The following is a 14,185-nucleotide window of genomic DNA, read 5'->3' as shown; positions in this document are numbered from 1 at the left end:
ATGTGCTTAACAAGAAGAAAAAATCACCAAGGGTTCCCAACAAGGAAACTAAGCATTTTAACCACCCTCATAATTTTCTTTATCATTTTCCAACAATTCTACATCATCTTTGATGGGGACACAACCCAAGAATAGAATGGAACCAACAGAAAGGGAAAATTATATTAACTAAGAAAATAAGCTAGTACAAACAGTACAGAGAAAATAAACTTCAGAACATGCCCTAAGGGCTTACAATAGCATAAATCTGGAGATAATTTCTCCTTTCAGGACCTCTTCTCAAACTCCACTCTGAACTGCCTTTTACAATGCCAGAAATCTCCTTAAATAGACCCCGAAGGGTTAAGGACTAGGAGTACATTCTAGATAGTGCTAGTAGGCATCCACCAACCAAATAGAAAGTTCCAAAAGTTGCGGTAGAAGACGGTGCAAATTTAGAAGAATCCAAAAATGGTAACCGAACTTCCGGGAGGCATAAATTTTTAACTGTAGCTTCGATTGACAAACTGCTTACATTTTTGGAAAGCTCTTGAAGCGCTCCATAGCCCTATGGAAAAGCTTCACTCATCCCCCATTTTTTCCCCCTTTTTGAGGTCATTTAATGCCCCTAACCTGACTTTGAAGCATTCTTAGGAGGTCTCCAAAACCCAAAAAATTGCAATAACTTTCAAACCGTGGGGCCTTTTGACCTGATTCTTTTTCTGGAATGCTCTAAATCACAATTACATTCATCTGGTCAATTCACAGCTTCTAGGTCACCAAAACGATGGCCAAATTGGATGCTCCTATTTTTTTGAGATTTTCAAACACACTGATAGTGGAACTATGAGAGTTGGAACCTTTCTTTGACCCAAATGGGTATCCAAAAATGAAAACACATGAAACAAAAACTAATTCTAAGTACATTTTTTTGGGTGACACAGGATTGCCCTTATACCTTTGGATGCTCCTGCATCAATCTTTCAAAGTCTTGGCCTTCAAAAACACAATCTTGCTCTTTTTGGCCTTATAGCCCTATGAGCCCCAATTAGGCCTCCTACAAGCAAGGAAATTTAAATAACTCCAAAAACATTTAACAAGCCCCTTTTATGCCTTCTATAATTTTTCTCATAACAACCTAGCCTTAAATATGTTCTAGGTTTTAGCCTCCTATAGTGTCTGTATAGTGCCTTTCTAGAAAACCCTATTTCTGAGAGTTTCTAGGGCTCTGTCAACATTTTCTTCCCAATATGATGAGAACTCCTTAGACCTTCTCCTATAGTATATGGAAACTTGATTCCTTCCCCTTCATTTACCCTAACAAGATTGGCTCATACCAATCAAGCAAGTTCATTAAAACTCTCCAACAAGCATCTCAATTCCTAGCCAAACAACACTAGGCTTGCCTAAGGCTTGCTTGCAAAAATAGAAAACCTTGTTCACACAACCAACAAAATGCATATTTATGTAATTTAAAAAAGTTATTTATTGAATCCTAAACGTTGTTAAGTTTTAACCAAGGGCATCCAAGTTATAGCCACTCTTGTTTAGACTGTTATGTATAAACCAGGAGGAAAATCAAAACTAGCTAATTGCTAAAACCTAACAAAATGAATTCAAAATCCTCAAAAAAGTGTACAAAAATTAGTGACATATTTTTAGGAAACTAATCCATGCAAAATAGTCAAGGAATAAATCCAAAACAGTAGGTCTCACACCAAAATTATTATTTTTGTGTATATTTTCCCTCCTTCATGAACAATCTATACAAGACAATTACCAACCCCTCAAAATAGAATGGTTTTTGTAACACCTCAAACCTATCTAGTTTGACTCATATCCATCCAATTTGATCCAAAAACACCTATGGACCCCATTTTAACAACTATTCCTCAATTTTGAGGTATTTTTCAACTTTGACCTAGTTTGATTCTATTAGGACATTATAGAATTCTCTAGGTATTAACCATTAAATCATGACCAACACTTGCACCCAACCTTTTTACCCACTCTCTAACAAACCTTGGGACTTTATTACTAGTAATCATTTTATAAATGGATGGCTAGGCCATTTACAAGCCAAAATTTCTATTAGGGTTTGCCTTTTCCTAATGGATGGCTCCTGCACTAGCTGGGTAGGCAACTTACTTAGTCCTTAGATTCTCAAGGACTTCTTAGGCTTTCTCTTAGCCTATTAGGGTTTCCTTTGATACCCTAATACCTAGAGGATCTATACCCTATTCTCTAACTACTCCTTATGTAGATACACTATTGGGATTGCTTCTTGCACTCATCAATGCCTCTTTAAGCCACTTTGCCAACTATAAATTTTTATCCTTCTTCACCATTCCTGCCACTAGAAGGAGTGAGGGGTTCCCTTATGAATTTTTGGACATCATCCAACATTTTAGATCAAACATCAACAAGTGATCTTACTGATTCTTGCAAAATTGTCATAATTGCACTAAATAGGCCTAATTGGATTAGGCCTCATACTTGGCTTTTTGTACCATAAATCTAAATTTCTCAAAACAAGGTGGCAAAAAAATTATGTTTTTGAGTACCCTTTTTGAAAACCTAGAATATTTTGTGGTTCTCATCTCTACAAGCCATTTGTACACCTAAAAGCAATTTTTAAGCCTGTAAACAAGGGGTTCTCAATATGGATAATAGTGTTGTCTAGGGTTTGATCATTCCCTTAGAAAAACTTGTTTTAGAACTTTATCCTCTTGTACATAGAATCATCACTCACTCCTCTTCATTCTTCAACTCTTGGTTTGAAGTATCTATCACTTTCAAACCTCAAAAAGCTTCTTGCCAACATTTGGATTACCAAACCAAGTGAGTGAAACTTGCCTAGGGCATCACTTTAAAAATAGCTATGCATCTTTCTAGGGCCCAAGAATTTATAAACACTATTTAGACTAGCTCCATTCCCATTTCCCTTAAAGTCATGATGAACGCACAGTAGGAACTCATGGGGGAGCCATTTTTGTGGAAATTGTTAAGACTAGACAACACACAGTCTGTTTACCAAAGATTTTCAAAACCTAGCTAAATGAACTTCTAAAACCTAGGTATATGAAATAAAAATTACCATACAAACATGAACTATACTGATCCAAAGAAAAAACATGAACTTCAATCCATTCTTGTGAATATGCAAACTAAAACAAGTAAAAACTCTCAAAGCTGGGTAGAATTTGTAGTTCTTAATGACAAAAATTTCCTCTTAATCTCCATCCCTTGGAATGGGTCATTTTGTGGTTTTAATAAGTTCACCAAGAGGTTTCAAATAGTTATTGTAACCATCAACCTCCAAACCATGACATGTTCAATTCTTGCTCAAATATTGTCAAGCAACTTTTCAATGTTGCTGACAATTTTTGCAATTTTTGAACATCTAACACTTGGAGCCTTCCAAGTAGGTATAACTTTGTCTATTAATGATTTCTATACATGATCTATCCTTTAAAGAATTAATCCATAGATTTTTGACCACTTTTCCCTATTTGAAAACTTTGTCAATATTTGACATCTTTTTGATATCTTTCTTTCTCTAAATGATATGAAGGATCTCCAATCCATGCAATTGGATGTAAAAACATCGAGGAAAAGATAGGATAAAAACCATACCTTCATCATTCTTTTATTATCTTAGAACCATAACCCCTAAACAAACAACATTTAAACAAGTGAACCCAAAATCTCCTAGAATGGAAACTTTACCTAAGAAAAAACTCAAACACAACCTTGAAAGGCCCAAACTCACATGCCTGACTTGGCTAGAGTCAGTACATGCCAAAATTAAAAATAGCAATCAAAACAAGGAGCTTTGACTAGGTGCTCCTGCACCAAGCATACTCTCCTATTCTTTTTTTCTTCCCCTAAACATGCTAAAAATATTAACTAAAACCACTAAAAAGTGGATTGTTCCACTCACTTTCATGACTTAATGAAGGGTCAAGATTTTTGATTCACCTAGAAGGTGAAGAGCATACTCTCCTACCAAAAATTAGTCCCTACTCATAATTTTTATGTGTCTAATGAAAAGAAACATGAGTATCACACCACACTTGAAAATGAAAAAAGAAACATAGGAAAACTTTTTGGTTTGTTCATTTTCTTTGCTTGGGAAGCCCTACAACAAATGTTAGTAGCCATTTTGCAAATTTTATCTTTGACATTCATTTATAGAAAGTAAGTGAGAAACCACTACAAAACAACAAGGTTAGGCATCAAATAGTTAGCAAATTTGAAATATATCTTGCAATACCACTAGTTAGATTTTTAGAAATGCCAACCAAGAACTGAAACAACTAGCTAAACCAGGTTGAGTGATACTTCTGACTGCATGAGTATCATACAACACTTCCTTATATAAATAGGCGATAGAATCTATCAATGTGATACTATGTGTCACTGTTTGTTATACTTTATAGAATAGTCATGCGACAGAAACTACAGAAGCCATGCAATAGAATAATTGGTAACTTATCACACAAGTATAGAATAAAGTAATGCATCAATATAGGATAAAGTATCGTACAATACTAGAAAAGTATTGTGCAATATTTTTGTCTACAAAATAAACAGTCAAAATAGCAAGTGACAAAATGACAAAATTGCAAGAATAAGAGCTAGACAAGGTTGTTTAGCCCCACGGTGGGTGCCAAAAATGTATACAAAAAAGGTACATTTCTTTAAGACCTTCTATCCAAGGGATCCAATAGCTTAGGAACCTTGAATTGGGACTTAGAGCTTATTGTCTAAGACATGCAAAAGATGTAAAAGAAGTGTAGTGGCTCTCAAATGAGCTTAGGTAGCCCCTTTCAAGGTGCATTATGAAATGAGAGATTCAAAGACAAGAGAAACAATGCTAGTTTCCAAGAATCAACATGTAATGCAATGTAAAATGAAAAACTAAGCTAAGAAAATTCTGCATGTAAGCTAAACTAATAAGCATGAGAGTGTTACAAGTCCTTCTATTTAAGCTAGATGAGCTAATATAAAGCATGAAAGAAAATCTACACTAATGCAAGAGTGCCACTATGAGGTATAAATGTAGATGAAATGATGCAATGATGCTACAATCTCTCCAAAACTCCAAAGTGTAACTAAAAATCATGCAGCATAATGTTAGTACAAAAATGTGAGATCTATGAGGTGAGGAGAGAAATCTGTCTTTTAAAGATAGATGGATGATAAAGATTAAAGGACAAGAGAGATTTAATCTAGGGTGGAGGATGAATGTGATATGATCCATGTGCACAAGTGTTTCAACCAATCACAATCAATAGTTGACTTTTTTGTCCCTCATATGAGACAAAAGCCTTTTCTTTTATTTTTTAAATGGGGAAAATGCTTTATGTGTGCACACTTTAGGATAAGTGGGAAGTGGGGACTTTTATTTAATTAAAGGGGGGCAAGTTCCTTTTAATTAAATAAGAACTTAGAATAAGGTGGTCAAACCATAGGTTATAATCGAATAAATGGATTTTTAATAATTTGGTCAAGGATAAGTGATTAATAAATTAAGTTAAAATGCTAGAAAAGGAGCTTATAGTCTAGATGACCATTTTTGGGTGCTTACACTTTCTAATTCAACTTGTTCCTGAATTTTATTTTTTTTTTAATGACATTTTTTCCTTGGGTCTCGGTACCAGTATCCATGTATTAGTCTACTCAATCTAATCTATCTCTTCATTCATTTCATTGGTGTAATACCCCTCCTTTACTATTATTTTAGATTTTGTTGTTAAAGTTCTATCTAACTCTTATGTGGACATGTTAGCCCTTAACTTATACTTGAAATTTAATACTTTTTTATGTAGGATAATTGATTATGTCACATAACAATGGATACTTAGTTACAATGTTGATGCTTCAATTACTATTAATTAGTAAATGTAACTACCTTCATAATGATGTCATGTGATGTGTCTTCAAATAATATTTACCATATTTGCATCATGATGAGTTTCTTATGTTAGGATTTAATGATATTTATAGTCATGCTTTATTTATTATACTTACCCCATACTTGCATGTGTGTGTCTGTGTGTTTGTTTTATATTTCTCTTTGATGTGCCTAATGTGGTTGAGGGAGGGAGTTGTAATCACCTACGAGTCGTGATCTACACGATGTACCACTCCTTGCTGTTGAGATAATGGGTGTTGCACACATTGCATAATATTGTTATATTTTATTTTATTATGTAATGCTGTACCTAGATGGACGTGCAACATGTAAAGATTCCCATGGAATATTCTTGATGAGTTGTATTGTAACATTGTGATAATATTTCATGTAATTATTTAATATTGGGGAAAAGAATTAAATGCCCAATATTAAATGTGGGGTCAGTGGGTTAGGTAGCACATGGTTTATGTAATACCACTTAGTGGTTTTATGGGACTTGCTACTATATAAGCAGCCACAAGGGTAGTTTTTGTAGAGAGTGTGAGAGAGTGACAAGGAGAAGACAAAAGGCAAGAGTTGAGCGAGACAAGGCTTGACAGGTTAGCCAAGGGAGCATTTGTGAAGGTTGAAAGCATGGCATGGGATGTGTGGATTCATGCTTGTTCACATAGTTTTCTCAGTTGTAGCTATGGCCATGAAAGCTTCCATGGTTGTATGGCAATCGTATTTTTGTAGAATAATACATGGTGATGGATGCTTTTGGAGGCTGGGTTTTTTCCCTCAATGAGGGTTTCCCAGGGTATATTTTGTGTCACAATTTTTGTGGGTATGTTTTCTATTCTCTTGCATGTGGATTTTAATTCCGTGTTTATTTTAGATCTATTATGGGTTATGTAGAAATGGTTATATTATTTATTGCCAAGTTTCCTTATAAGTGGTATCAGAGCTATGGTTTTATTATTGTAACCCTAGATTGGATCCATGGGAATGCATGAGAGGATAAAAGAAAAGGGGCAAGATATATGCATGATTTATTGCAGGTCTAAGGGTTTTGGATTTGCTGTTATGATGGGATGTTAAAAGATTTGGGCATGAGAAATTGTTGGACAAAAGTTTTTTTTCGAATGTTTCATTTAAATGAGAGTTTTGGGGGGTAGCTTGCCGAAATGACCTCCTGGGTAAAAACAGTCCTCACCATTGGATCTGGGTCGACATTTCCATAAAACTTGATATATAATATGCCCTAGTTTGGCCATGTTCAGAGGAAATGAAAGAGTTTTTTGGTTTCAGCCCATGATGGCCGTCAAATTTAATCCCGTCAGAATTTTCGTCACTGAAAAAATAAACAATGAAAAGTCATACTGAAACTAGTAAAAAGACTATCTTAGTAAAACAACCATAACTTTCTCTCAGAATATCAAATTTCAGAGTTCTTATAGGCGTTGGAAAGCTAATTCAGAGCACTACAACATGGCATAGGTTTGGTTTTGTGATTTTAAAATTTTGTCAAGTTTTAAGAGCCCTAAAGTTAGATTTTTTTTTTTTAGCACGGATTGGGGCATAACATGGGCATATGGAGTCAGATTTTGGACTTCGAGTAGTCACCGGAAAGCTCTTGGAGAGCTCTACACATTGGTTCAGATTTGGTGCAGGTTTAGTATGATTTATTTGTTGATATATTGATCTAAATAGTTTATAAGTATATTTTTGACTATGGTAACATTGTGAGTTTATGGCATTGGAGATTTAAGATTTGATGTCATTGTATACTTAGTTCATATTTCAGATTGGTCTCATGATGATATGGTTATCAGTGTTTGGTTTGGATATGCATGATGACTTGTTGGATCTACAACTTGTGCAGTGTTGTAAGTGGTCTATACTTACAGGTTGCATTTATAACTTGGTTATGGGTTGTCTTTCCCCATTGATCTTTCATTATTGATGCATATTCAGATTGGTGGCTTGGATTTGGATTGTCTATGCCCTAAGTCACATGATTTACTATTTTCTTCATGTTGAAGGGATGAGATGTTGTTACCAGGTATAGTCATGGCAGAGGATTATGGTTGACTATGCTGACAGGTTGGACATATTGAGAGATAGATGCTCGATTCATGGATGCGATCATGGTGTCATGGATTTTGGCATGACATGATTGGTTATACAGGTACATCCTTGATGTTCATTAGCTTGTATTTTTTGATTTAGTTATGGTGGTATATCTTCTTGGTTGAGGATCATGGTTATTTAGATTCTTTTGAGGAGCTCATGATGTGCACTTTGATTTCTTTGATAGTTTGATGCCTTGGTTGATTCTCATGGTTAGAGGATGGGTTTTCATCATGATGTCATGGATAGCTTGGATACACGATTTAGTGGGAGCTTGTGACAGTGATGGGGTGACAATGCAAGATTAGTTCCTGGTTTGGTTTATATCTTCTTGGTTTGGAGAGGATGGATTTTATGATGCCATAGGTGACTTGGTACCACAGTTGAGTGGGAGTTGTTGGCATTGATATATTTATTGAGTGTTTGCAGATGTTGGAGGTTTGTCTTAGATCCTGTTGCTGCAGAAGTGTCTTTGACATTTGCATGGTGCACTTGTTATCTTCATGGTGTTTGAAGATGGTTAGATCTTGAGAACTCATGGAGTTCTTGGTTATCTTAATGGTGTGTGGAGATGTTTCTTCCTGGTATGTGGAGATGGTTTTCTTCATGGTGTGTGGAGATGGTTGCATCTTGATGATTCACAGGGTTCTTGGAAAAGGTGTGTTTTATGCTTTTATTTGGCATGTTATCCTTAGTATGAGGATGGTTTCATTATTATGTCATGTTATACTCTTGATACGCATTTAGAGTTATGACATGTTATAGTATGTTCATGTGGAGCATGTTATCTCTTTGGTTGAGATGGTTAGATCATGTTGTCATGTTTATGTTCCCGAGGCCATGGTTGGAACTTTGACATTGATCTTGGTTTAGTTTCTTGGTATTGAGTACACTGATCATAAGCTGGATACTTCATGATATTGCTATGTTGAATTTGGAGTTGGCATGGATTGATTGGTTACAGGTGCTCATGGATACTTAGAAATGGTGGTGACGCTGATTTCTCTTGGATTAGAGAAGTATTTGTTGGAACGGTTGATGTTTTCAACAGGAAGTCTGAGGGCAGTCACCTGATATGGACTTGAGAGGAGATTGTTCTTAGATGAGTCTTGGTTGAAGACTTGGGTATCTTGATGAGCATTCTCATTCTCCACTCTTGGTCTACTCGGTGGTTTGCTACTTGAGAGGTATAGCCCATTGTTTCTCTCAGTTGCATTATATTTATGCTTATCTTTCATGGATATGGATCTTGAGCTATGGTACATGAGTTAGATTTGGAGGGTTCATTTGAGAGATGGTTTTAGCATTGGTTATCTCCATGTGCATATGTTGTTATGCTGGTTGAGTTTGGGATATGGTTTTGTATTGGGCATTTTCCTTGGATTAGGAATGGTTATTCCTTAGTTTAGGAATGATTTTATTGAGTTTGATCTTCTTGTGAGAGGCTTACATCCATGATTAGTTATATGGTATGGTTTGGGTGTTGTTGAGGCTTCTTGTTGGAGTTTTATGGAGGAGATCATACTTGCACAGTTTACATCTAGAGGTGTGTGTAGAAGGACATGATACAGGTTATGATTTGCATGGTTTCTCTGGTCTTGGTTATCTTCCTGGATGTTTAGTTTTTCTTACATTGGATTTGAGATTGGTTAGAGATTGTGATCACTGGTTTGTGTTCATGTATGTCATGTGAGAGATGAGATGGTTATTCATTTATCTCTTTCCTCTGTTGGTTGTGGAGAACTTGGAGACTATTGGAGACTTGTTATGAGAGTTATTCTTGCAGGATATTGGATTATGTATTATGGATGTCCTTGATACTACATGGATTCACTTCTTTGAGATGTTGTGAGTGGATTGGTTATAGATTTGACATTATCTTTTGCAGTGGGAGCTTCTTGGTATATATGTGGCAGGTATTGTTCTTGAGGCTTGTGATTGCAGGTTGCAGATTGGATATGTCAGTGATATGAGATTCACTTGTTATACCTTTGAGGTATGGATAGTTGGATGGGTTTGGCACTTTGCTGTGGGTGCTATTTCAGCTATGGATATTTTGACAACTACAGATACATGTGATTACCTTTGGATCAGGTTTTTTGTGCTTGGAATTTTAGTTGGTACAGGATTTTATGATCTTCTAATGCGACAGGTTGGGTGGCTTTCTCTTTGGATGGCTTCTATGTATGTCCAGTGGGAGTGGCATAATAGGAGGTGAGATCATTCATGTTCGAGATGCTGGATACTTTGATTTTGTTGCGGGTACCAGGATGGAGCAGTTGGTGTATTTTGATCCATGATGGTGGATGTGCTGGGAGGGATTGTTCCCTTGTTCATTTATGTGGCTATGGATTGACCCTATGCAATGTATACAAAAAGTGGGAGATTGTTGAGATAATGGGTGTTGCACACATTGCATAATATTGTTATATTTTATTTTATTATGTAATGTTGTACCTAGATGGACATGCAACATGTAAAGATTCCCATGGAATATTCTTGATGAGTTGTATTGTAACTTTGTGATAATATTTCATGTAATTATTTAATATTGGGGAAAATAATTAAATGCCCAATATTAAATGTGGGGTCAGTGGGTTAGGCAGCACATGGTTTATGTAATACCACTTAGTGGTTTTATGGAACTTGCTACTATATAAGCAGCCACAAGGGTAGTTGTTGTAGAGAGTGTGAGAGAGTGACAAGGAGAAGACAAAAGGCAAGAGTCGAGCGGGACAAGGCTTGACAGGTTAGCCAAGGGAGCATTTGTGAAGGTTGAAAGCATGGCATGGGATGTGTGGATTCATGCTTGTTCACATAGTTTGCTCAGTTGTGGCTATGGCCATGAAGGCTTCCATGGTTGTATGGCAATGGTATTTTTGCTGAATAATACATGGTGATGGATGCTTTTGGAGGCTGGGTTTTTTTCCTCAATGAGGGTTTCCCAGGGTATATCTTGTGTCACAATTTTTGTGGGTATGTTGTCTATTCTCTTGCATGTGGATTTTAATTCCGTGTTTATTTTAGATCTATTATGGGTTATGTGGAAATGGTTATATTCTTTATTGCCAAGTTTCCTTACACTTGCTATTGCCTATTTAGCTTAGAGATATATGCACATGTACATGCTCAGATTTTACACAAATTGTAGGTACTGGGTATCAATTTCCCTAAATTGCCAAGATGAGTGTGCCCTATTGCAATAACTCAATGGTAAGAATGGGAAGATAATGTCCAAGTCTAATCCCAACCAAAGCCTAATTACTTGTCCTTAGAAGGGGAAGATTTATCTGACTACCTACCCTTATGTAACTCATGAGTTTTCCTTTATGTGTGTTGTTTGACTTTGACTTTGATTAGGTGTTCTTATGTTGGTTTCATGAGGGTTTGACTATGTGATTTGTTTGGTAAATGATTTAATTATGATGCTTGGATTAATTTCTTATGATATTTAAATTATTAATATTATTTGATTTAAAAATAAAATTAATAAAAATATGATCATATTTAATTAATTAAAAATAAATTTAATTGTGTATTTTAATTTAAAAGATTTGATTTAAAAGTCTAAACTAGAAAATTGAGTAAAAGATAATTAAAATATTAAAAGTAAATATTAATTTATTATAATTATTTAATGAATAATAATAAAAGTAGAGTTGCATTTAAATGATGAGGTTTAATTATTGTTAATAATAAATTATAATTCTAAACGTATCATAAAAAATAATAAAGTGGAGCAAAGAAAGAAAATAATATTTTTAAATTAAAAAGTGCTTTGGGTGTGCATGAAAAGATTTAATAAATTAATCTAGTTAATATTGAATGAAAAGTAAATGACTTTTAATTAAAGTAAAAATTAGAAAACCCTAGTTAGGGTTAGGGCTCTTTATTAGAGATTTTTTCATCATTTTAGAGTTACACAAATTTTTGGAGAGCAATTCAATGGAGAGATAGAATTAGAAGGCTTACACAGAGGTTTATGGTTATTTAACATTAAAGTTAAAGAGTAAATTCAAAGTTTAGCAGTATTTTGGATCAAATAGTTTGGGCTTGTGTTATCTCAGAAATTCCACTAGCAGATTTACCATAGGGTTTGAGAACCTTGTGAATCTTTCCTTTAAAAACATTGTCTTCTTTGTGTTTGTTAGGTTGCAATGTAGTGATTGTTAAAATTTATGAATGATTTTTATTTGAGAAATTTAAAAGAGAAATTACTTCTGGGTTACATTATTTCTAAGAAATTAGAAGGAAGAAATTTATCATTCTTATATAGAAAATTATGATAAAAATTAAGATTAGAAACCCTTGTTTTAAAATTAGCAAAACCATGTTGGATGAAACCTATCAAAACTCTAGATTCTACTTGAGAAAACCTACATGAAAAATAATTACAAAATATGAATATCCATCCAATTTAGAGTTTGATTAGATGTCTTTGAAAATAATTTATAAAATTTAAACAAAATTGAAAGTCAAAGATAAATGAGGTGTTATTATGTAAATTAGAAGTTAAATCTAATATTGGAGAAAATTAATGTTAAAATATATGTACATATTTTATAAATAAAAGAGAATATATTTATTATGTCAAGAATTATGTTTAAAAAAGAAAAATAAATAGACAAGAGCCTATAACACAATGGTAAATTGTGAGTCTCTTATCGAAGAGTTCTTGGGTTCGAATCTACTTGTGCTGAATAAATAATAATAATTAAATTACAACACAAAAGGATTAATCTTGTCTTCGGCCTCTTACCGATTCACACACACACACACACACACATATTCAATGTCGTTATGCATATAAATGAATAAATTTAAATAAAGTGTATGTTAGTATTTATTCTTTCCTGAGTCTAGTTAAACTCTTAGTTGTATATAAGTGATTATATATTTATTAATGCAAGTGGGAAGTTAATGAGTGAAAATATATATAATTTGATTATAATTATAATTTAATTATGGGTATAATTTAATTATAGTTATAATTTAAGTTGACCTTTTTATAATTGAACTAGGAGATCAATGGATATTAAATGTTAATATTGAACTTGTATGGAAGTTAATTTAATACTGTAAGAATTGTATTAATTTTAATATTTAATCTAATGCTTTATGTTATTAACCAAACCATTTATAATCTAAGTTTTTTTAAATTAATAATAGCATGATAATATGAAATAGTTAGAATTGATAAAATATTAATATTTAATTAAAATTTAATTTTAGAGATAAATATTAAATTATTCAATAAATTATAGGAAATAATGTCATTATAATATTGATTAATCATGGTGATTTAACATATATGAAGAATTTATTTATACTTATTCCATTGAAATTTATGCATGCTTTTGAACATAAACTCTTATAGCGAAATTGAACTTTAGAATATAAATTAATTTTGTTGTAAACCAAACTTGTATTGTTATTGTGATTTCTTACTACATGACTTTGTTGTATTTTCTTTTATGATATTTTGGGGTTATGTAGTTGACCAATTAGTATTGTACACCAAAGGCTATAGGATTCATTTTTCTATGTGAAATGATATAATCATTTTTATGTCTCGATTAGTCCATATATGGTTTGGAGTGTAAGTGTTTGTAATCCTTCTTGTTCCAATCATTGTGTTTTTTAACCAAAAGGGTGACAACAATTATTATGTTAAGTTTGATTTGTTTGGTAACCTTGTGTTATCATTCATGTTGTCATATGTTCTTGATGGTTGTGTTGTGGATTATGTTACTTTATGGTTTATTATATAATTGGAATGGTTATCTTTATGTGTGATGTACTCTATGATGGAGATGGATGTTATTGATATTGGTTTCTTGTTCTCATGATAATGAGACTTTATGGATTGTTACAATGATAATGGGATATCCATTATGGGATGGATGATTCTTTGAGATGGATAATGAATCCTTGTGTGTATGTGATGTTCTTTCCTATGCTCCATTATTTTACTTTGTTGACTTTCATGAGTATGATTTATGAGGATGTTTTTGGTACTATTTTGAATTATTTTGAATGGAGCATTAGGGTGGTTTATGTAATGCCCTTCCAGGGAGCCCAAAATAAATCAACCTATTATTTCACTAAGTTTTCCAAATACTTTTTTTTAAAAGATGAAAACAACAATAGATAGCATATTAGAAGCAATAA

The sequence above is a fragment of the Cupressus sempervirens genome, chromosome 5 (genome assembly GCF_028749045.1).
Source record: "Cupressus sempervirens isolate cs-2001-9-10 chromosome 5, ASM2874904v1, whole genome shotgun sequence".
Classification (NCBI taxonomy): Eukaryota; Viridiplantae; Streptophyta; class Pinopsida; order Cupressales; family Cupressaceae; genus Cupressus; species Cupressus sempervirens.
Note: the sequence above shows the minus strand (reverse complement) of the source record.